The 22,378-nt window shown below is 44.2% G+C and overlaps 1 long non-coding RNA gene across 1 annotated transcript; it reads right to left on the reverse strand.

Annotated features, from left to right (window-relative positions):
• Window positions 1-2,467: 2,467 nt before the first annotated feature.
• On the reverse strand, window positions 2,468-19,229 carry LOC146209601 (uncharacterized). The gene is made up of 4 exons (XR_014706707.1): window positions 19,201-19,229; window positions 16,109-16,231; window positions 11,906-12,002; window positions 2,468-2,810 (listed from the first exon to the last, which is right to left on the reverse strand). It is a non-coding gene; the product is annotated as an uncharacterized LOC146209601 (long non-coding RNA).
• Window positions 19,230-22,378: the final 3,149 nt, after the last annotated feature.

The raw sequence follows: 22,378 nt of genomic DNA on the forward strand, positions 1-22,378 counted from the left end.
CCTTCCTACAACTTCAGCTGGCAACCGCTGGATTATCGTGGCAGTGGATCATCTGACCCGCTACACTAAGACATCATCACTGCCCTCTGCTTCTGCACGCGACGTGGCTGCGTTTATTCTGAAAAACCTGGTTCTTCGCCATGGTGCCCCTCGCGAACTGCTCAGTGACCGCGGACGCGTTTTCTTATCAGACGCTCTTGAGGCTCTCCTGAAAGAATGCCGCATCATACACCGCACCGCTACCTCGTACCACCCTCAGATGAATGGACTGAAAGAACGTTTCAACCGCACTCTCGGTGACATGCTGGCTATGTGCGTGAACACCGACCATTGTAATTGGGACCAAGTTCTACCGTTTGTTACTTACGCATATAACACCGCGGCACAGACCACTACTGGATTCTCTCCATTCTTTCTCCTTTACGGGCGCGAGCCACCCTGTACCATGGATACACTTTTTCTCTACCGCCCTGATGTTCCCGAATCTTCCCCGCTATCCGATGCCGTCACATACGCAGAAGAATGCCGTCAGCTCGCCCGCTCCCTCACAACAGAAAATATGTGGCAACAAAAATACCTCCGTGATACCGGCGAAGCTTCGTCATATCTCCCGAACTCTCTGGTGTGGCTCTGGGTGCCCTCCACAATCGCTGGCCTTTCAAAGAAATTTCTTGCTCGCTACCACGGGCCATATAGGGTCCTCCAGCAAACATCTGCAGTCAACTACGTAGTTGAGCCCGTCACGCCCTCTGTGACTTGCGTCGCCGTGGTCGTGAAACAGTTCACGTGAACCGATTGAAGCCATTCTATGACCCGGCTGTGCTTTCCACGCCATAAGTCGCCAGGATGGCTCCTTTTTTTAACCTGGGGGGAAAATGTACTGTGATAGTCAGCACTTCAGCCATCGACATGCACCAGTGCGTTGTGCAACGAAGACAAAGAAGAAGTACGCTGGGCTCGCCGTTGCAAGGTCCTCTCCTCACAGCTCTCCATCTGAGCGTCAATAAACGCCTTATTACATCTTATCCCTACTGGAAAAATTGTACGAGATTTGTACAAGACTGCTGTACGCAATTATTGCTGCGTACAGCCTAGGTGAACGTACAGCCTAGGAGAACGTACAGCCTAGGAGAACGTACAGCCTAGGAGAACGTACAACCTAGGTGAACGTACACCCAACGTGGCCGTACAGCCTACGTGAAGTGTACGACATACATGGCATGCATGACTGCGTAATCCCATCACAAAACTAAACGCGTATATATGCAGAGCTGTATGTTAAGAGCTGCCACTGGTCTGTGGGCCAGATGTTTCATGTCCTATTTTCTTCTGCTCCTTGAGGTCTGCTGCATGCCAAAATTTAATCAGTTTATCACCACCTGATTTGCCCGTCCCCTTCGCAGGTTGAATTGGGAAGTTGCGCTTTCTTGTCATGTATTTGACATCGTCGATCAAGTGCAAACCTTAATATGTAGCAGGAGTGTAATGTCACACAATTTATGTTTGGAGACTCTTCAGTCTGCGTTACAATTCTTGTATTTGCATCAAAATGTTTTGAAAATATGTATCATAGTACTGTTGCATGACAGGTGTGTAAAAAATTAGAGCAGTGCAGAATCTGCATTGGAGTAATATGAAAGCACGGATGCTGCTGTTGGTTGCTTAATTCACTTCTTGTTTACCCATTTTAGTCTTTGGTACTTTCAAATTGCGTGCCAACACCCTCCTATGCCCCTTTCCGGCTCTACTTCCGGTTGCGTGTCACATCCTTGACGTCACCCTAATTGACTGATTTGACTATTTTAGTCTTTGGTACTTTCAAATTGCACGCCCAATCCCTTCCTATGCCCTTTTTTTGGCTCAACTTCAGGTAGCGTGGCGTCAGCTTGACTGGTTTAATTAACATGTATTTGATACATCTCGGCCGCACCCTAACTGACTGACTTAACTATATTTTAGTATTTGATACATTCAAATGTGTCGCCAAGCCATTGGATCACGGTAGACAAGCGGAGTTGTGAACAGCGTTTAACGATCTGGGGGTGGCACAGTGGTAAAGCGCTTGGCTGGGGATCCAAGGGATGGAGGTTAGATTCCCGGTGGAGACAAATTTTTTTTTTTTTTTGAGGAGGAGTCGCACACCTCTTAAGCGTTGCTAGGCAATGCTGGCAGAGCTTGGCGAGGAGGCTGCACAGCTGGCCTTGGCTGTGACGTCACACGCATGCGCAGAACTAGGCTATGTGAAGCCACGCGAAGCTGCAGTCTGATACGCGTAGACAAGCTTTCACTTCAAAAGGTACGGCATGCAAAAACCTGTGCGTGGTTACCGACCCGCACACAGCGTGAGGATTGTTCGAGACTCAGGATTCAAAAGATGCAAAACAGCAGTGTGATCTTAGAGGACGAGAGACATTGACATAGGAATGCTACCATGCTATAGTGATACTCTGCATGGTTGCAAGGCTCCTACACCACTCCTCATGTTTGTCTTGCGCATAATACTAATATCCCAGCTTTAGGCCTTGTGCAAGGCCTCAATCAGTGTTTGCTGCAGTTGTGACAAAATGTTTTGCCGAAATGATGCCCTCCATGAGATATGCCTCATGTGTAAAGCATGCATGCTTGGAAAAGACACATGTGGTCACCTGGATTGGCTTTATTCATGCCATGTCTCAGCATGGCTGACACACTGCGGTCACAAATCATCTGCTTTCGGTCCACCAGTTTGGAGCTTGGATATAGGTTCCCTTGTTCTGCTGCTGTTGACCTGTTGGGTTCGCGCTTGGATACAGGTTTTCACTGTGCGACGTCTGCAAAATGCAAAAAAAAAAGCAGGACTATATCCCAGATCCAAAATTCAGCTCATGTCTTTCCAAACATTTTGGGAAAGGGACAAGTAGGTGCTATACTATTATTTGACAACAATTCAATTCAAAAAGATCGATTCTGAACTACAGAAATCTGAGGAACTGACACGAGCACACAGACTGTTCAGCATCAGACCCCCACAAAATTTAATACCTCAGTCGAACAGATATTTCAAGGGCCTTCGAACCATCTCCTATCGATCAATCAGATAAATGAAGGGGAAATGAGGGTATTCGTTATAATACATGAAGAAAAGAAGCCAACAGTCGGCGAGGCCAAGGAAAGCACTGGGGATTGTACTTTTTTTTTTCAATTTTTGCTTCGGTAATCACACAAATTAGTAATGTAATCTGTTTAGGGCAAAGATAAACACAAAGTAGAAGCAAAAACAATGTGCCGATGGTGGGGACCGAAGCCACGACCTTCGAATATCGCGTCCGGTGCTCTTCCAACTGAGCTACATCGGCCGCTGTTCCACCTGCTACTTTCTTACGTATTAATGTTGTCTCTATACGAACCTTGAGAGTGTTCACCAGCGCCGCCCTCAACCATAGCGGTGGACGTGGAATGTCCTGTGTTACCGCCAGCGTCACATAGAATGTGATCAAGAGCGAGGGCGAAAGCTGTGCTTTATGCTACCTATGGCTTCAAGACTTCCAGAACCGAGACCCCTGTAGGCGACAAGCAGATAAATGAAGGGGAAATGAGGGTACTCATTATAGTACATGAAGAAAAGAAGCCAACAGTCGGCGAGGCCAAGGAAAGCACTGGGGATTGTACTTTATGGGTTTGGTCCCCACCATCGTCACATTGTTTTTCCTTCTACTTTGTGTTTATCTTTCCCCTAAACAGATTACATTACTAATTTGTGTAATTACCAAAGTAAAAATTAAAAAAAAAGACGAGTACCCTCATCTCCACGTCCACCGCTATGGTTGAGGGTGGCGCTGGTGAACACTCTCAAAGTTCATATAGAGACAACATTAATACCCAAGAAAGTAGCAGGTAGAACAGCAACCGATATAGCTCAGTTGGAAGAGCACCGGACGCGATATTCGGAGGTCGTGGGTTCGGTCCCCACCATCGGCATGTTGTTTTTCCTTCTACTTTGCATTTATCTTTCCCCTAAACAGATTACATTACTAATTTGTGTGATTACGAAAGTAAAAATAAAAAAAAACACACAAAGTACAATCCCCAGTGCTTTCCTTGGCCTCGCCGACTGCTGGCTTCTTTTCTTCACTATCGATCAATGACATTTGTACACCGCTTCATGAAAAGCTACAATAACTACGAAGTCAAGAGAGCAGTGCAAAACTGGAGATTTAAACGGCCTTCGAGAAGTAGAAGTGTGCACTCTTGGATATGGCTCAGCATACACGGCTAAAGAATAAAAATAAACCTGAAAGATTATGCAATCCTACATATATGATCATATGAAGATGCACCTCGACTCAACCTTCTGCCTCTGCTCCAGAGTGAAGGAAACAGCTGTTCCTCTACTCAAGGCTTGGTTAGAATTCATGACGGCCTCCGAGCATTCCTTCCAACAAAGTCTTCTTGAGAAATACCATGCGGAAAGAATGCATGGAGACCTTGACTGAAACCTTCAGTCCCAGCGATCCTCGAGGCATTTTTTTTTTAGAAATGAAGCTTTACTTTAATCGCTCCTCGAGTGCAGGAGAAAACTCAAGTTTTCTCACGAATTTCAAAGTTGCAATGACGTTAATATAGGGCCACTTCGACCTCCACTTGCAAACATGAGGCATTGTAGCGTTCACACGCTGTGCGGACTTCATTCTACTGCATACAAAGCCTTTCATTAAAGCGGATACAATAAGATTCACAGACCCACTCTTTGAAGCATTGGCTCTGTGGGAACCTCAATCTGACTCGAAAATACTGAAACATTGTTTCAAGTACGACCAAGACAAGTCTCCCGAAGTCCATGCAGCTAACGATGAGTATGGATAGCTGTTGTCAGGTGCAGCTTTTAATGCTGTAGTTGATCACCGCATTATACTGCTGTGGTATAGGCATATTTCAAGTTGTCACCGGATGCCTCAGCAACATTTCAGAGCGTGCCGAGTGCCAAATTGCAGCAAGCATTTGACGGCTAACAGCAAACAAAGCATGTGCAGGGGTTTCTATGAACCACTGTGAACAGTGGTGCAATTGTAGGGAATGGCATATTGTAAATAGGAAGAGGGAGGTACCGGAGGTGCAGTTGTGCCATGGAACACCTGTGCTGCACACATCGATGGCTTGCTGATTGCCTCGGTGCATAATGTTTTAGACGCACGGTGCTGTGGGGAGGGGGGGTCAATTCTGTCTTCAGAGTGGCTCAGGGATATTCGCAGTCAAGTACATTTACAATTACAGATCCTAGCTTGCTTGGAAACAAGCGGCATTTGATTCTGGAAAGCCAAATTTCTTGGCTGGGGTGCATGCGCTGCAATATGCTTCTTTGCACTTTACATGTGCTCAACGCTCACCGCCGAGCACTTCGAGTGCAAACACGCAACTAGGTCACTAGATTTCACAGCAATTCTAGCACTTCTCAATGCCTAAATCCTGTTCTACACAAGCTTTATGTCAATGACAGAAAATGTTGCCAGACGTGAATTGTTTTCAGCCATTTTTCACAGCTGCCTTGTTCATGCAGTTTGCAAAACATATTTTTGTTCTGTTGTGGCCAAAGAAAGACACAAACGCAGGCAGCCAGGAACGTGAGTTTTATTCACGAATGTCTTTGCTTATATAGCCCTTGTCTTGCGCATGCGCCTAAACTGACATCTGATATTGCGTAAAACAAGGGCTATATAGGCCGAGGCGTTGGTGAATAAAACTCACTTCCATTCCCAGCTGCCTGCGTTCGTGTCTTTCATCGGCCACAACAGAGCAGTTTTACTAGGCTGGGACTTTTTTTTATGCAATAAAGCAACTCAGGCTATGAGTAGTGAAGTGCTCCAGAAATTCCAATCACCTGGGGTTCTTTAATGTGCACTGATGTTGCATAGCAAATGGGTGCCTTACATTTCGTCGCCATCAAAAAGTGGCTGCCGCAACCTATTAGGCTGCGACTCTTGAGGCAGCTTGTTGATGTTGTTCAGAAGGACTTCACATTCGAAAATGACCAGGTTACACGTAGTGGCATGTACTTTCCAGGCCAAATTTTGGCCTTTGTCTTGTCCCTGTAAGCCATGTGTGCTGCCTAGAGTGGAGGGATATTTCTAGAGGATACGAAGTCATAAGAAATGCTGAAAAGCATTCAAGAATCTCAACTGAACCTTGAGTAGAGAAGACTGTTTTCTTCACTTTATAGAGCTGAGGTAGTGTCAAGTCGAGACATGTTTGTGAATTCGACCCCAAGGGCAAAATTTGAATTAAAAACTATTCCACAGGCATAACAGACTCATGCCCTAATGTCAAGTCCTCTGAACGTTCAGAAGCAACCTCTATATCCACAGGCTAACAGAACATGTTTCCCAGGATGCATGAAAAGGCAGCTGTGAAAAACAGCTGAAAACACCTCACTGCCGCTGTGATACAGTTCATGTAGAACATGACATATGCATTTAGAAATGTGAAATTTAGTGACCAAATTTGTTTATTAAGGTTTGGTTTGAAGTTGCTGCTACACTTGCTCTTTGACCTTGCAGGGCTCAGGGGCAAGGGGAGAAAACATGCATGCTGCTTTGCAACGTATGCACCCAAACAAACAAATTGAACTCCCTGATTGGTTTACAAACAAAGCTGGGAGCCACAATGGTCACTGTGCTTGAAAAGCCATGCCTTCTGCCTACCGTGAATGTGTCTCCACAAAACGAGTGAGCCAGCCACTTAGACAGCACCGCGAGTCTGAAGACGTCTGTACTACCCTGATATGACAACTAAGCCATTGATGCCTCTAGCACAAATGTTCATTGTTCCAAAGGCTCAACTGCGCTGCTAGTGGGCCCCCAGCTTCCTTTATACGTATGTGCTAAGACCAAAAATGGGAAGACTGCCCCAATAGGGGGTGATGAAGAGGCCATGTTTGATGTTTAAATGTCCGAAAGGGGGGGGGGCGGGGGGCTGCCACTTTCAGGCAGTGTCTGATGAGTCCTAATCTAAACATCCTGAGCATACACACATGCAGCAGCAAGTGTGCAATACATGTCTAAAGGTGTACGCCGAGATATCTACAGGCCGTCACCGAGTGTTCTCGCTATGTCTCCATAGCTAAAGCAAAACTGATCTGCGTGCCCACCACCGCAGTTTTCTCTCAGCACCATCGGAGTGCTGTAAGTCTTCAACTCAAAACCATTACTAGCCCTTTTACACGTAATGTCGTCTGCGACCGTTGTTGGCTGTGATGGTTCTGAAAGAAGAGCAATCACGCCATTGTTGTGCATAGAGCAGCTTGGTAAGATGAGGCATGCGGCTGAGCTCAATACAGGAGGATCAGATGGCGTGACATTTGGAAAAACCCTTTAACGTGAAGTGCACCGAGCAGCTGCCCTTAGTTCAGATCGAAAGCGAAGCCAGCAAAGCATCTATATCTACTGTGGCTGCATTAGCTCTGCACCGCTGCCTACAAGAAACGCAGTACATCAACTGTGTGTGCAGCCAGCCACACCTACTCTCGCTCAGCTAAAGTCTGCTTTGATTGATTTCCTGCTTAGCCAATGATGCCAATGGTGCTAGTGGGGCCTTTGATGGAGATGCTGGCAATTAAGACGTGGCTGCTAATTCCGCAGTGCCGGTTTTGCAAAAGCCATTCTTTGCAGGCAGAAGCCCTTTATCAAAACATTTAGGGCAGTGATCGTGCAATCAGAAAGTTCGGTCAAAAATCTGGTTTTCTGGAAAATCAAAGGGTTGGAAGGTATGTACGCAACATGCCTTTCCCCACAAGTGTGTCCCTGTCTCTGGAAGTCACCATGCAGAGCAAACTTGCTCTTAGTCCTCAAATGTGTATCATAGCTCTGCATTAAGTAGGTTCTGAAACATTGCTCCCATATAGTGACAATTTGAAATGTGCAGCACCACAGAAGTATGTGATGATCAATTACAGCATTGCAGTTTGTGATAGGCCATGGTTATGCATACTTGGTGTCAAAAGCTGGGATGTCAGGAGGGTAGCCAAAGCTGTATCCACGAAACAATATGCCAGAAGTTCTGGGTTGAACAGGGTTGACCTGGGCCGTCACTCAGCCAATGCTTCACAAAACAGATCTGTGCATACTCACTGCATCCACTTTTGTGAAAAGCTGGATAAACTCGCAGAACAAAGCACAAATAGCGAGCAAATGATATAATGTCCCGTGTTTACAAGTTGAGTGGCAGTCGATGAGCCCTCAAGGTCACCTAACTGCCAACAAATGAAAAGCAGGCATTGAGGGCTGCATGGAGTTGAAGTTCAAGTGAAAGTATTTTTTGTGAAGTGCTAATTTCCTGTCACGATACTCAATCTCACAAGCTGTACGCTGCCCTGCGAATGCACAGGAGCCCTGGCCCATTCAGGATCATACAGATTATAATAGGTAATCGTGCTCCTACGTGCCTCTTGCTCCTTGAACTGACCAGGGTGAAAATGGGGGCACAATTATCTACAAAGGCTCTTTGCAAAACTCAAGAGTATCAGCTATCCTGCATAGCGCAATTCCTGTGGGAAAATATTTTTGCAGGTCCTGGGTGCACAGTCACGTCACACATGGATGACGTAGCCTATACGACACATATATGTATCTCCTAGATATTTTTTAACAGATGCGCACTGCTCAGTCAAGACGAGTTGCGCGGGAATGTAGTGAGCACTGATTCTGTGCGTTTGCAATTTTTTGCTTTCGTTCTGTTTCTTTCGATAGTTTAGTGTACAGCTTGTATGGGTATGCAAAGCGACGCGGGGACTCTGGAGTTGAGTCGGCTTTTTCGCATCATGTCACCGGGATGGTGCGTTTGCTCTCCACAGTGTAATGAATATGTGCAAGAGTACTTGCCGTATGTGGGGCTGCATATATTCAGTACCAGAGCTTGAGTTATTTGCGTTATACACATGCAGTTTTGTAGTGGCGCAAAAAATTATTCTGTCAAGACAGAGTATCTTCTGAACGGTGCATAAACATTGATGTTTGGATTAAGCCATGAAATAGCATAAAAGATGTTTCACATAAGGTTTGGTTTGGGGTTTAATGCCCCAAAGTGATTCAGGCTTGTATCACATAGCGGGCTTAACTTAAGGTACAAAACCTGCCCCAGTGCACGGGCACAGAAGCAGCCAAATCTTCAGTGCTCCCTCCACTGCCACTCAGGCTATCGCAGCGCACACCTCACTGCTACGGGAAAAAAGGAGCAAGCGTGCATACTGCTCTGTGCTTTGCCAAGGGCAGCTCCAGGCGGTCACTCGTTTGAAACAGCACCACCTGCCTGGCCAAGCCCCCCCCCCCCCGCCCCCATTTTTTTATCCTCTCCGCACTACTAAGTAAAAAAAAAAGGAAGAAGCATACATGCTGCTGTGCGCTTAGCTCGGAAAACAGCTAGACCCCCCTCCCACTACCTCCACTCCCCCTTCCCACCCACCCACAATTTATTGAGCGCCCCGGGCAGCTTGAAGCAGTCACTCGTTTTAAAGCACTTTGACAGCCAACCTCCCAGTACCCTTTCGTCCTTCTCGCATAGACGAGAAAGACCTTGCAGCCCTTTTCTCACTCCCTCCCAGTAGAATGAAAAAGGAAAAAAAAAACCGCCACGCAGGATATGCAGGAATAATACAGACACGTCACTTTTGTGTCAACAAGGTATGAGTTGCTTTGGCCTGAGCAGAAGATAGGGAGGACTAAAGATTTGACTGCTTCTGTGCACAGTGTGTTAGAGCACAGGGCTCAATCGGCCACCTTTGTACCTTAAGTTAAACCCGTTACATGAAACAACTATAGTGCTAAAAAATTGTTAGTTCAATAACTAAGCAACATCTTGTATAAATTCACAGCTTAATTTCAAACATCAACATTTATGTGCCCTTAGAAGATGCTCTCAGTCTTGACAGCTACTTCTTTTCACCACTACAAAACTGCAAGTGTGTGGTGTGCATGTGTGCAAATAACTCATGCGCTATAAATATGTTCGCAGCCCCACATAGGGTCAGTACCCTTGTACATTTTCATTACAATGAGGAAATCAAACGCACGATCCCACTGCGAAGAAGCAGACTCATGACTCAGTTCTTGTGTCGCTCGAATATCAGCAACCCTGCCAAACCACCAGAAGAAAAAGAACGAAAGCTAAGCAAAAATTGCGAACACACAGAATCAGTGCTCACTCCACATTCCCCTGCATCGTGCCTTTTGACTGAACAGCGCTTTTCTCTCAAGAAAAAAAAGAATACATACTCCACGAGTAATGTGTAGGTGACATATAGTAGGCTATGTCAACGAAGTATTATGTGATTGTGCACTGAGGACCTGCAAAAATATTCTCCCAATCCCCGTTGCAGCAGAAGTTGGGTGCCATGCTGAATATTTCTGTATTAAGTCTCATGTTATGCACGAATCTTGGGAGGAGCATGCCTTCTCTATTGAAAACCAGAAGGGAAGGGAGGGGGGTTATGAATGGTACCTGTAAGGTTAAGGTGCTCTTAAGAGCTTAATCCCTTTAATAGAGAGAGCAAAGCAAGGCAGAGTGGAGCAGGTAATGGATGTGGTCATTGTCACAAGAGATGTCTCTTGGCAGCACCCTATTTCTGCCCCCAAAACAGGTTTTACCGCCACATTGAAGGGGTTTTCGCTGAGGAGAGAAGCACTGCAGAAGTATTCTGCTAGAACAACCCCATACCGCCATTTACATTTGCTGAAACTTGTGAGTTCTCCCTCCTCACTCACAAATCATGAGGATGTGCTTTGGTCTACTCTCCATGGAAGGGGTATGGTATCGGTTACCTTTAAGCCTCAAAACAATGCTTTTCACAAACACGCACATATTTCAAGGTGGAAGCAAGGCCACCTGTTTCTTGCCACATTTGTTATCAGCAGCTGCATTTCAATGAGGACAGAAGCCAGTAACACTTTCCTCAGTAGTTTGTAGTACCTCCGCCGCCAATACAGCTAGCCGAGAAGTAATAACTGCTTGACGTGATTCCACATGCACAAATTACATCAGCTTAATACTTAAAAGTACAGATAACACTGAATTGTCCCATCCGATTAAACGCTCAACCACTTCCTTCTCAGTTGCTGCAGTGCTACTGGCATCCCGGTACGTGGCATTCCAGCCATGGCGGTATGGTGAAAATCTGCAACCAGTATGCACTCAAGAACTCTTATCACATGTGGCCGGCCTGCCACTACTCAGAATACTGTCAATCATATTCAAATGAAAGATGGTAGTACTTATGTGAAAGCAGTGCAATGTCAAGACTACTGAAACCTATATCGACTGCATTGCCCCTACTGTACTCTGCTAATTTAACTTGCAGTCAGAGGAATATAACTAGCCCAACAACTGCAGCAACCACAGTGAAGGTGCATGAGCTTCACTTCAAGGTGTACTATCCTCACATCTTATAAAATCAGCTGGTAATGAGATTTGTTTCAAAACTTCTGGCTTTTCCTACCTTAAAAAGAAACTTGCATTTTCTGTAAAATAGCATTTTAGTGAATAGAATGCAGAAATGTATAACACAAGCTAGCTTCAGCTTGTCCTCAATGTCCTTTTATTACCCTAAAGCTGAACATGAGCTATGAGAGACATCATGAAAGAGGGCTTCTGGGCTAATTTCCAGAGCCCTCCCTCTTCCACACAAAGTTCTTTAAACTGTGCACTGGCACTGCCCAACATGTAGGCAAATTTGCATTTTGCCTGTATCGACAGGCCCCAGGCACCATTCCATTCCATATTCTCAGGCTCAGCAGCCAAATGCCATAGCCAGTAAGCAATGGCAGCAATCAAAGAAAACACTAAAGAAACCTGAACCTCAAAATAAACATAAGGAGCCACAAATGCAATAGTAGGTTAGGCAGATAAGAAACTACACATGCTGAAAAATGTCTTCAGCACTTACATCAATGTCCTACTTGCCCATCATAGCACTGTGTGATTCTGGCAAAGGGTATTGTAGAGCTTGAAGAAGCCATTGCTTTGAAGCCACATGGAGCTTGCTGTAAGGTAAAAAGTACCATGAACCAACAAATCAAAGCGTAATATAGTGCAAGACCTACATGCAGAGGCTTTGTGAGCAAGAAATAAAGGCATAGAATAGGAACACCACAATACTTTTTTTTTCTTGAAATGATGCGTGGCATACTGGTGACAGTCACTGTATGAATTCGCCTCTGCCTGCTAAGTAATCCTAGATTAATATTTTTTTGGATTCAAACTTTCACTTTAGGATTGAATTCGTTGAAGGGCGACTGCCTATAAAGCCAGAGAAGAAACAATGTTGACATCACCAGAGACATACCAACACTGAAATAAATCCTTTCACTCCATCTCGTCGCCAGCCTGGCAAAAGAACAGGTCAGGCATCACAGTGCCCCTAGTTACAAATAAAGCATTTACTTGATTTTAACTGCAAGTACATTTTAACATCAACCTATCCATAATCCACTAATGCCCACTAGGCCCAAGATCAGACAAGCTCTCCCTTTATGCTTTATATCGAGCGAGCCTCTTAATTTGTAGTGCAGGGCCTTAATACATGCCTGTAACTACAATACTACTTTTCTAAGAGATGTGGAACTTCATTAGAATTCATTTTATGACCTAAGTAGCAGAGATTGTATTTTATCTTGAAACAAGCAGCCCGAAAAAACAAGGCTGTGAAAGGAGACAAGACAGGCGCTAACTTGCAACATATAAAGGAGTCAAGCAACAATGCAAACCACTCAATCACTTATAAGCAGAAAGCAAAACATGAGTCACTAAAATTTAAGAGCACTTCCCTAATCTAGATATCCCAACTCACTGCATGTTAACACGATGGACGGCTCACTAGCACATTCATTACCTAGTCGTGAAATGCCTTCAGCTTCAATGATTTTTCAGCTGATTTGAAATGGATGACAGCCAGAATGTGCGCAGCTGAAAGAAACTGAAAGCAACCAGTGCATTCTTTACAATGCACAGCCAAGTTGGTACCTCTACCTATATCTACATAAATGGAACCGCTGGAATATTTTAGTGATTGATGTTTTGCTGTCTGCTTATCAGTGACTGAGCAGTTTGCGGCGTTGCTTGGCTTTATATATTTCATGTTTGCATCAATAAAATTTAGTTGCGAGTTACTGCCTGCTTGCCTCCTTTCACATCCTTGTTTTTTCGTGCTGCTACTTTCAAGATGACGCCTTACCAACTCATGCAAATTGCTATCCTTCTCAAAGTATGTTAGTCAAAGAAATTTACTTCATTTGGTACTGACCAACACACATGACCAGGTTTGATGCAACTTAAAGGCGATCAAAGAGAGTATGATCATAAAGCATGAAAGTTGGCTCAGAAATGCACCTCTCCATGCCAGTGTAGCTTGCACAGACATGAATTTCTGTGGTAAACAAAACACTGGGCTGCTGCAAGGGTGGTACAGCAGAAGCAGAGGGTGCTCCTACAGTAAGAGGAAATATGGCATTGAATCTTGCTATACACGGAGACATGTTGTGGGCTAAGCAGCCAAGGTACGAATGGAAAGGAGACAAGTTTTAGTCTCTTTGCCGAGGAGAGTGGTTGCTCACTATTTGGGCTAGGCATGTGCAGGCTTGAAGTGAAGGGAGAAAGTTGGAGAGTTAATGCAAGGTCACTAGCGCTGAAGTAACCCACTCTACATGGCAAGGGAAGAGAGGTATGTTGCCTTCACTTTCTTGCCTAGCTTCAGCTGCCTAGCCAGACATTTAACCCTGAGTATAGTGATGTGCTACCGTGTAGAATTGAACACTGAAAGTAGCACAGGAGTACAGCATCATTATTCTATCCATGATAAACAGGTAATACAGATAAAGAGCATGCTGCGCTCTAAGGTTGCTGACGGCGTATTTACTTATCTTACATTAAAAAAAAAAGTTACTGACACATAAATATGATACTTCTGCTATTATGAGAACTCCACAGCTATGTAAATTGCATGAAGAAAGTGAACCTATGGATAGCTTGCACTGACGACTCACTAGGCACCCACTGGTGAACCAAAAGTAGAGCAAAAATCTGTCTAATTTGCATTCACCATCTTCATCATGCAGGTATTGCAGACACTAAGCACAGTTCACCATCATAGCACTTATGATATCATCCAAGCCATCTATAAAAGCTACCCAGATTATCACATGAACATTTCAGTAGAGATATGACTTTCCAAGGGTCATATTATGACACTGACCAAATTCTCATGAAAAAAAATTATGACCAAATCAGCACCTTTCTTGGAGTTCAGTGCATGGGCGTGAGATATGCTTTTACACTTCTTTTCGTCAACTGCTACTGTTTCAGGAAAAGGGGTCATCAAACTAAGTAACCTGAGTAGAGTTGCAAACAACGAAATTTAGGAGTGTGGTGAGGGGCAGACTGTGGCATTGCGAAGGTACTCTACTAATGCTAACAGTAGGCAGCCTTGATTTGATCATGGTGTTCAACATGCCAAAGAAACTGACTTCGAGGGTCAGCCATTGTAGATAGCTCTGGATAATTTCGACCATCTACGCTTCTTTAATGTGCACTGACACTATAAAGCACATGGGCACCTAGCATTTTTCCACTATCGAAATGCAACCACCCCAGCTAAGACGGAGCCCGCGTCACCCAGCTCACTAGTCAAATGTCCTAAACGCTGAAGCTGCCCCAGCAGGGTGTAGGCAGACTTGAGGCAGGGTTGCATTTGCAGGCATGTTTTGTACAAGTCAAGCTTATATAAGCTAGGTATGGCCAAACTGTGGCTCATGAGTAGCATGAGGCTCCTTGCAAAGTCCAGGTGCAGTTCACGACTGCTTGGCACCTGTCCACCTCTCACCATTCACAGTATTTCTGCATCTAGAGCCAGCTTCTTTTTTTTAGGAAAAAAAAAACAAAAATACAGCCAGCTTCTCTGTTCTTTGCCCTTTAAGTTCCAAACCACCTTTTGTTTAGTATTCTTTTGAACAATGAAACAATGTGCCACCCTATGCACACACATCTAACAGAGCTGCTCACAACTGTAAACATGCTCATTCGAGAACTTCAATCTGCTTGCTTTACAAATGGGGCAGTAGAGGCATATTAACAGTCGTGGCATGAGTTCTTCACTCTGACCACCTGCTTTGTTAAATAAAAAAAAAGTCATTATCATCATTTACTTTGCTCTTTGTAAAATTGCCTTTTTAGTCTAGAGTTCTCATTAAAGGTATGGCAGCTGTTGCTGTAGGCCCATAGTTAACGAGCTGTCTTTCATATGCCCGCACTGCACTCGCTTGCTCATACATGGAGCTGAGCCTTAGCAACCTTCGTGGTGATGCAAAGAGATGTTTGCCCATGCTAACATCTTGGCATTTCCATAATGGCGCAGATCAGTGTCTCCACTCCCACTTGTGCTGTGAGCATTCCTGTCACTAGCACATATTGAAACCAAAAGCGATGGCAGCAGGCAATGTGACATATGCCAGCAGAGAGATGTTCACTTGCTTTTCCTCCACACATAGTGAATTACAATCCCAGAACTTAAGTGGATTGCCCGCTCCACAACAGAGCACCTGCATCCAGCACAGATTGTGTCCCAACTGTGTTTGGAACTCATGCTAGCGCAAGTAGGTAGTGCCCATGGACTGACAGAGGAATTGCCAGTCATTCTGTGCGCTAGCCTGTGCTTCGTGTACACATGTCGTCTGTTTTAAACCTGTAATAGGTCTTAGAATGGTGTTGACCTCAACAGTTTATGCCATTCTTTCAGATAGTCTAGTGCGGGCAAGCACGGTAAGATTTCTTTGGCACTATTCTAAAAAAAAAACAAAGGTTCAGATTACTGTTTTCACTGTTTCAGAGTTGAGGAATGGCTTCGAGTTCACAGATAGCACACAAATATTGTTTCTGCACATAGTTTTCCAGTCACACTCTGAGCTGAGGTCTTTAAAAAAGATTATTGCAGAATACTGCTGCTCTCAGACTTGCTGTCCTCAAAAGTGAGCACTAGTTCATGACAGCAATTTGCATTCGTAGCAGCGGCAAGTACCAATAGCCGATTATTGCAGAGGGCACAGCAAGCGCAGCAGAGGCAATCTACTGGAAATGGTAGGTGCAGCTGAACACATACTCAAGTAAATTTCCAGCCGGTCCTGTTGATTTCGGCAGAGCAATCCAGACTGCTCCATGGAGCGATCTTGGCTCAGCAATCGCTCCTCATCTGCATTTGGAAGATGAAACCTGTGTTCCGGATCTGCATTTTGAATACAGTTGGTCCAAAATGAGCAGAAAAGAATGTTCTGTAAGTGACCACAGTCTGTTATTGGAATTCACCATTAACAGAGTTTTACTATCTACCACCTCGATCTGCTCATAATTTAAGTAGCATTATAAGTCTGTGATCCTGCAGGGACCTCCGATCTCACACAAAGGATTCAGCGGCGTAGCAGGCACAACACACATCAAGAGGTGCCAGATAGTGTAACTTGTAAGAAATGTTATGCTAACTCTTCGTTGCTTGCTAGCAGAGCAAACAGTATGTCCGTCATCAAACCTTCTTTTAAACCCTACTTCATGGCAATGGAAAAAGGCATTTCGAGTCCACTTGAGGTCTAACTTAGTACAGTGGCGATGAACAAGCCCCTGAGCCTGCCATGTGCCAAGGCGTAAATGCGCTTCACTGTATTGCACGGGTGAACAACCGGAAGGCTGGAAGCTTGAACAATCTGTTTCCAGAAAATGGTGATGTTGTTTGAGCAGTTAGGTTGGAATAATAAGCAAGCATTCTGCCCGTACCTTCATCTACTGGATTTCCTCTCAAAGGTATGTATGCCCAGCAAACAATGTCTGCAACTTAATCCAGGAGTAAAATCACAGCATGTTCTGAGGACTTCGATCATAACATTGAGTTTTTGATCATTCCAGTCACCTCAACATCAAATCCAAGACATATGTGGCAGCTTATGGAACATTCGCACATACAAAACACACCGAGAAATGCAAGCCAGTCAGTCTAATGGCAGCCTATCATCCTCATATTGTTCATAGCCTTCTTAGTGCCACCAAGTTTGCTTCCCTACCACCCTCTGAACATGCAATGTTCCACCCCAACTCGGGTTACACACAAGCAGTGCACCAAGAAAGGCAAAAGTTCATCCCTAGCTCCCACTACGTCAACTCGGAAGAATGTGCAGAGTCGGACCAGATATATAAATTTTCACAAGAGAATTCAGTCAAGTGCCATCTTTCCATCTTTCAACTTTACTTGCTCTCTAGCAGATCTAGCTTGGATTCATTTTGCACTCAAAGCTCAAGTTATGTTTCAACAACTTCAACATATTTATCAGGACTGGAGTGCAACTGCCTCTATTATCCAACCCTTTTTTTTTTTTGCTGAAGTTGACATGGTGAGTGAGCAGTCTAGTTATACAATAATTTTTTCCAGTTTTAACAGACAATTAGAGAAATAATTTTTGTGAGCTTTCCTTTTTAAAGCTGCTTTGCTGACAAGTTCCTGCCTGCAAGCCAGTGAAGAAAATGTGGGATTATAGCTATCTGCACACTTCCATTAAATGATCTCAACACTGACATGATGATCAAGTGATATCTAGGAAGATATTGGCACCAGCGCAGCAAGCAGTCTGCTGCTTGTGCATCATGACGGGCCAATGCTATCGAGCTGCCAAACCTTTCATCATGTCAAAACACGCTCACCCGATCAATTATGAATTGTGAAAGGCTACGCACTCAAAAGTGGAAACACATCCATCCAAAAAGTAAAAAGAAGTAAATTGCAGAATGTAACGTGACTGTTCAAACCATGTATGGAAGTGCATGCGGCCACCAAACGATTCATAAATGTGGTAGCCATTCATGAGCTAGATCCAGACACACCACCACTTGTTGTTGCGACTAAAGGAAGAAGATAACGAAAATGCATGGGCCTACTACTGGCTCTGTAGCTGAGCCACCTCTACTGCCTCGTGCGGACAGAAGAGAAAATAGAGAAGAAAAAAGTGGGAGAGAGAGGCACGTCGCAACAGCCGTCGTCCACCACTGAAACGGTAGTAGGTACAAAGACTGCCTACAACAGATAGAAATCCAGTGGCAGGCTAGCCCGCGCCGCAAGCTGCGGTGACCTACCAATCGCAGCACCGTAGGGCCAGGAGCAGCCACCCCCCGAAACCACTTCCTTATCAACATCTACAGTTGTTTCTACAAAACATGCATAAATTTAAACAAAAACACCACACTGGAATGATACCTTGAGCAAAGGCTTGTTTTGCTTGGAATCCTGCATGCACTCAATTTAAAACCTGCATGAATTTCATACACTGAGTACAAAAAAACCTGCACACATTTTGATTCACATTTCATATCAGGGAAGATGTCGATGGGGCATCTCAGCACAATTAGTTCAATTTTTTTGCTTCATTTGTAGATAATTACACAAGAAAATCAATACTATTGGTACTGTTGAATGCATAATTAACTTTACACCTTACTGCTATTTTTGGACTGAAGGCCTGAGTTTGGTGTCTGTCATTTATATGCACTTTGTAGTTTTTGTGGATTACTTCAGTCAAAACAAATTATGCAAAAGAAAATGTGAAGCCAATACAGGTGAAAAAATTCAAAAATAGCTAAAAACTTTTTTTTTACCTTCTACTTGCACCCAAGGCTCGACAATGGTGCTTTAAGTACGATTACAGCTGAATCATACTGCCGTCGCGTGTTCGCCGGCTCCTTATCCCATAATCCGCAATATTTATAGAACATTTGAATAATGAGCTAGCCCTGTCGTAACGCAGGTAGGTTTTACCGCTTATTCAGTCCGTGTAAATTCAATGCACACGCGCCGGAGCTTCAACTGCAGCACAACGTAAGGACCGGGTCGAGGCACTTACATGTTGCCCATACTAAATTCTTGCCGAAGGCTGAATCGCAGTACGGCACCGGCATCATGCACCCCGCAATGAGCTTACGAATGATGATTTGTACGGCATATTTTACTCCAATCGTGCAGCCCACGACACTGTCTCTTTTCCAAGACACTGCAAAAGCATTAACACCCCCCCCCCTTACTTTGTCAAAACCAAACAACCGTTTGTTATGAACGCGTCTTGTTGTTTACGAACTAACAAACTAGCATTGTGTTGGCATGCATGACCAGTTCTGCGCTGTTTTCAGAAGAATGTGCAGGACAGAAGGAAATTTACTTACATCTGAGATGCCAAACGCGTCCCGTGTGGTGACCGCCCTCCAATAGTCCCGCCGTCAGCGTAGTGTTTCCAGTGAAAGCGCACAAAGGAAGACGCACTATCTGTTGGGCACGCCGGCACACTTTTTGCACAGGTTTACACAGAACCTGACGACGCTTCTGCACATCGCACGAGCTATTTTGCTGCGCTTTGTGCCTCGCAAATCTCGAGAGCATGACGCCGCCAGCAGCACAAAAGAAAGCGCGACGCCGCGACGCCGCCACCAATGGCTATGACTAGCACTACAGCTTCGGCTGCTTCGGCTGGTTTCGACTTGTTTCGGTTTCGGAAGTTGCCGACTTCAACGGCTTTGCTGTTCGCCTAACAGCGGCAAGCACGATGTCAAGTGTCTACGCACTAACGCTACATGTTTGTCGTGTATGCGCGCCTGTAGTTTGCGCATTCAGAAATGTGGCGGTGCTAGCGAAAGCTAGCGGTGGCGGAAAAGACCACCGTGAGTTTCGCTTCTTTTTTTGCGATGCTGGAAAGACTATGCGTGCTTGTCATGTACGTCGGGTTGACAGATAAGAAATGCGTTGCGGTGGTTCAGCAAATCGGAGCTTTGGCCCAATGCATCGCCAAGTTCCTTGCGAAAATTCCTGATCATAAACAGCGACAGTGGCCATTGTTTTAGTTGTGTGTTTATATTGGAAGATCAAGTGATTTGTTTGAAAACAGACGCCGAATCCTGCTCGCACACTGTTCCACTGGTCACCCGCGAGCGATACTTTCTTTTGTGATGTGTGCATCACTACTATCAGTGTTCGACTCTTGAATGGTGATGAAATTTTAATGGCTCTAGCTTATAGCAAAAGCAAAAACAGTTGTGTGAAAGCATGGCGCTTGCAGTCAGGCAAGATATGCGACATGCAAAAATAGCTTACCGGTCAAGCTTCAAGCGAGACAGTGTGGGGTGTTTACGTGGGGATCCGGTAAAAACGTCCCCGGAAAAAATGTCCCTATTGGCGAAGTAGGAAAAAATGTCCCCGAACGGGGCTGGAATCTTGCGCTATAGGACGTAGACTACGTTTCTCCGTGGCGAACTGCAATGATGAATGATGCATGTAAACTTTATTACAGCGGTTTCACCTGTCGGCTTGGAATTGACCGCGAACATCGAATTGATGCGGGCATTCATGACAAAAAAAAATTATGGCAGCGGTAATACAGTGACAGTGACATGCTTTAATTTACGCAGTTCTTGTAAACATTTCGGGCCCCCAGAGGACGCAGGTTCCATATGATGATTACATTTAACTTAAAGTCGAGAAAGAATGGCATAACATTTGTTGGTTTTTTTCATGTGTGTTCCAGAATAAATCTTTTTTAGGGCCGATTTTGGCCTTGGGGACGTTTTTTCCTAGTTGCCGCTTCTTCAGGGGACGTTTCTTCCGGAGACGTTTTTTCCGGGGACGTTTTTACCTACACCTGTTTGCGTGCACGTTACTTCAATTAGGCACTAATGAAACTGACCATACAAATATTTCAACTTGTCTCTGTGGCCTACAGCATACATGCAGTAAAGAAGCAAAAGCAGCCAAGCTGCTTGTTCCATGCAGCATAAATAATTATGCACTGCTGTTGGAAACTGCGCAGCATATATTGGTGGACGATCGTTGAACGTGCAGCTTTCTTCAATAGGTTACGCGCGTGACGCAGCCTACAGTGACACTGAAAAATATGCCATCTAAAAGACATTTCCTTGCAATATTATGCTGCAGCATATATGTGTATAGTATGCATAGCTTCGAGATGCAACACATATACTGTTGGTATCGCCCCTCATAAAGTACTAGGATTTTTGCATCTTTTCATCAGTCTAAGATCACCGACTCAATCGTTTCTTTTTTTTTTTCTTTTTTTTTTCATTTGACAATGAGACTGACAGCATTTGCAAGTGTCATTATGCAGCAGAAAGCTTCAATTCAGAGTAGTTCAGTTCAGCAAGGGTTTGTTATAGTCTCAGGAAACTTAAAAATGGCGTATAGATGTAGATGTGCAAGTCAAAACTCAAAAGGCTGTAGCAACTTTTTTGCTCGGCATATCCTTGCGCTGAAAAAGAGAGTCAGTCCGGTTGTTTATAATCAGCCAAATGAGTGATGTAGAGAAAGAAGCAGAATTGTTGTCATCTTCTCTCCCACCCCATCTGTTAGTGCTGTTCAGTCGTTTGAGAATTGTCTTTATGTGGTCTTTGCAAGGGATTATGAGTTCGTGAAGTTCAGTACTGGAGTTGGCTTTCACATTTCTGTTATCACAATTACTTTTCCTTCTACAGATGAAACTCCAAGCCAATTCTTCATACAAACTTGTGATGCCTGACGGTGGTAAAGCTGTGCAGTTATAGTGCGTCACCTCCATTCATATGCAAAACACAATATAAGGGTGATTTATACTGCCAGTTTGACTATCGTATACATGGCAGCGGCAACACATCAACATTGTGCACACAGCATAGTGGCAGATACAATGAACGAAGGGCAGTGCTAGTGAAGGTGTGCAGCAGGAACATCATTTACTAAACTTTAAGTGAACAGTTCTCATTCGACTGAAAAGATTCTGCACAATAAATACCAAAAAAATCCCGATTAGTCGACATATTGGTCATGACATCACAGTTACATGACCTCGTGTGAGAATTTCAAACATCTCATAGTGAAATAAAGCTAACAAAATAGGGAGGGTGCAAATGAAGCCAATTATCAAGGAAGCTCTTCTAATGAGGACATTTCAGAAAATAGTAGTTTAACAAAATAAATACATTGATACTAAAGCTCAACCCATGTGTGCCCTCTGCATGCAATGTCTATAGCCATGTAGGGTCAAAGGTGTGTTAGTGGGGCATTTAGGGAATGCTGTTACATTGGTAATAATTTTGAAAAGTAGATAACTTTAAACGAGAAAAATTATATAAAAATTTGCAGAATGAAAATGCAGTTCATGTTTAAGATGCTGTCACGTCTATTATTGAGGTAAACTAGCTGAAGCTCCAAAATTATTTTAACTTTGTATAACTACTTTCTCTTCTTATATTTTGCACTGATCATTATAATTAATCTTTGACCTGATTATAATTAATCAGTGGCATGTTATGCCACTGATGTGCGCTCAATGAATTAAGTTACAATGCTCAAATCTTGTCT

Source organism: Amblyomma maculatum, chromosome 1, assembly GCF_055883805.1.
Source record: "Amblyomma maculatum isolate TAMU_Amacu chromosome 1, ASM5588380v1, whole genome shotgun sequence".
Lineage (NCBI taxonomy): Eukaryota > Metazoa > Arthropoda > Arachnida > Ixodida > Ixodidae > Amblyomma > Amblyomma maculatum.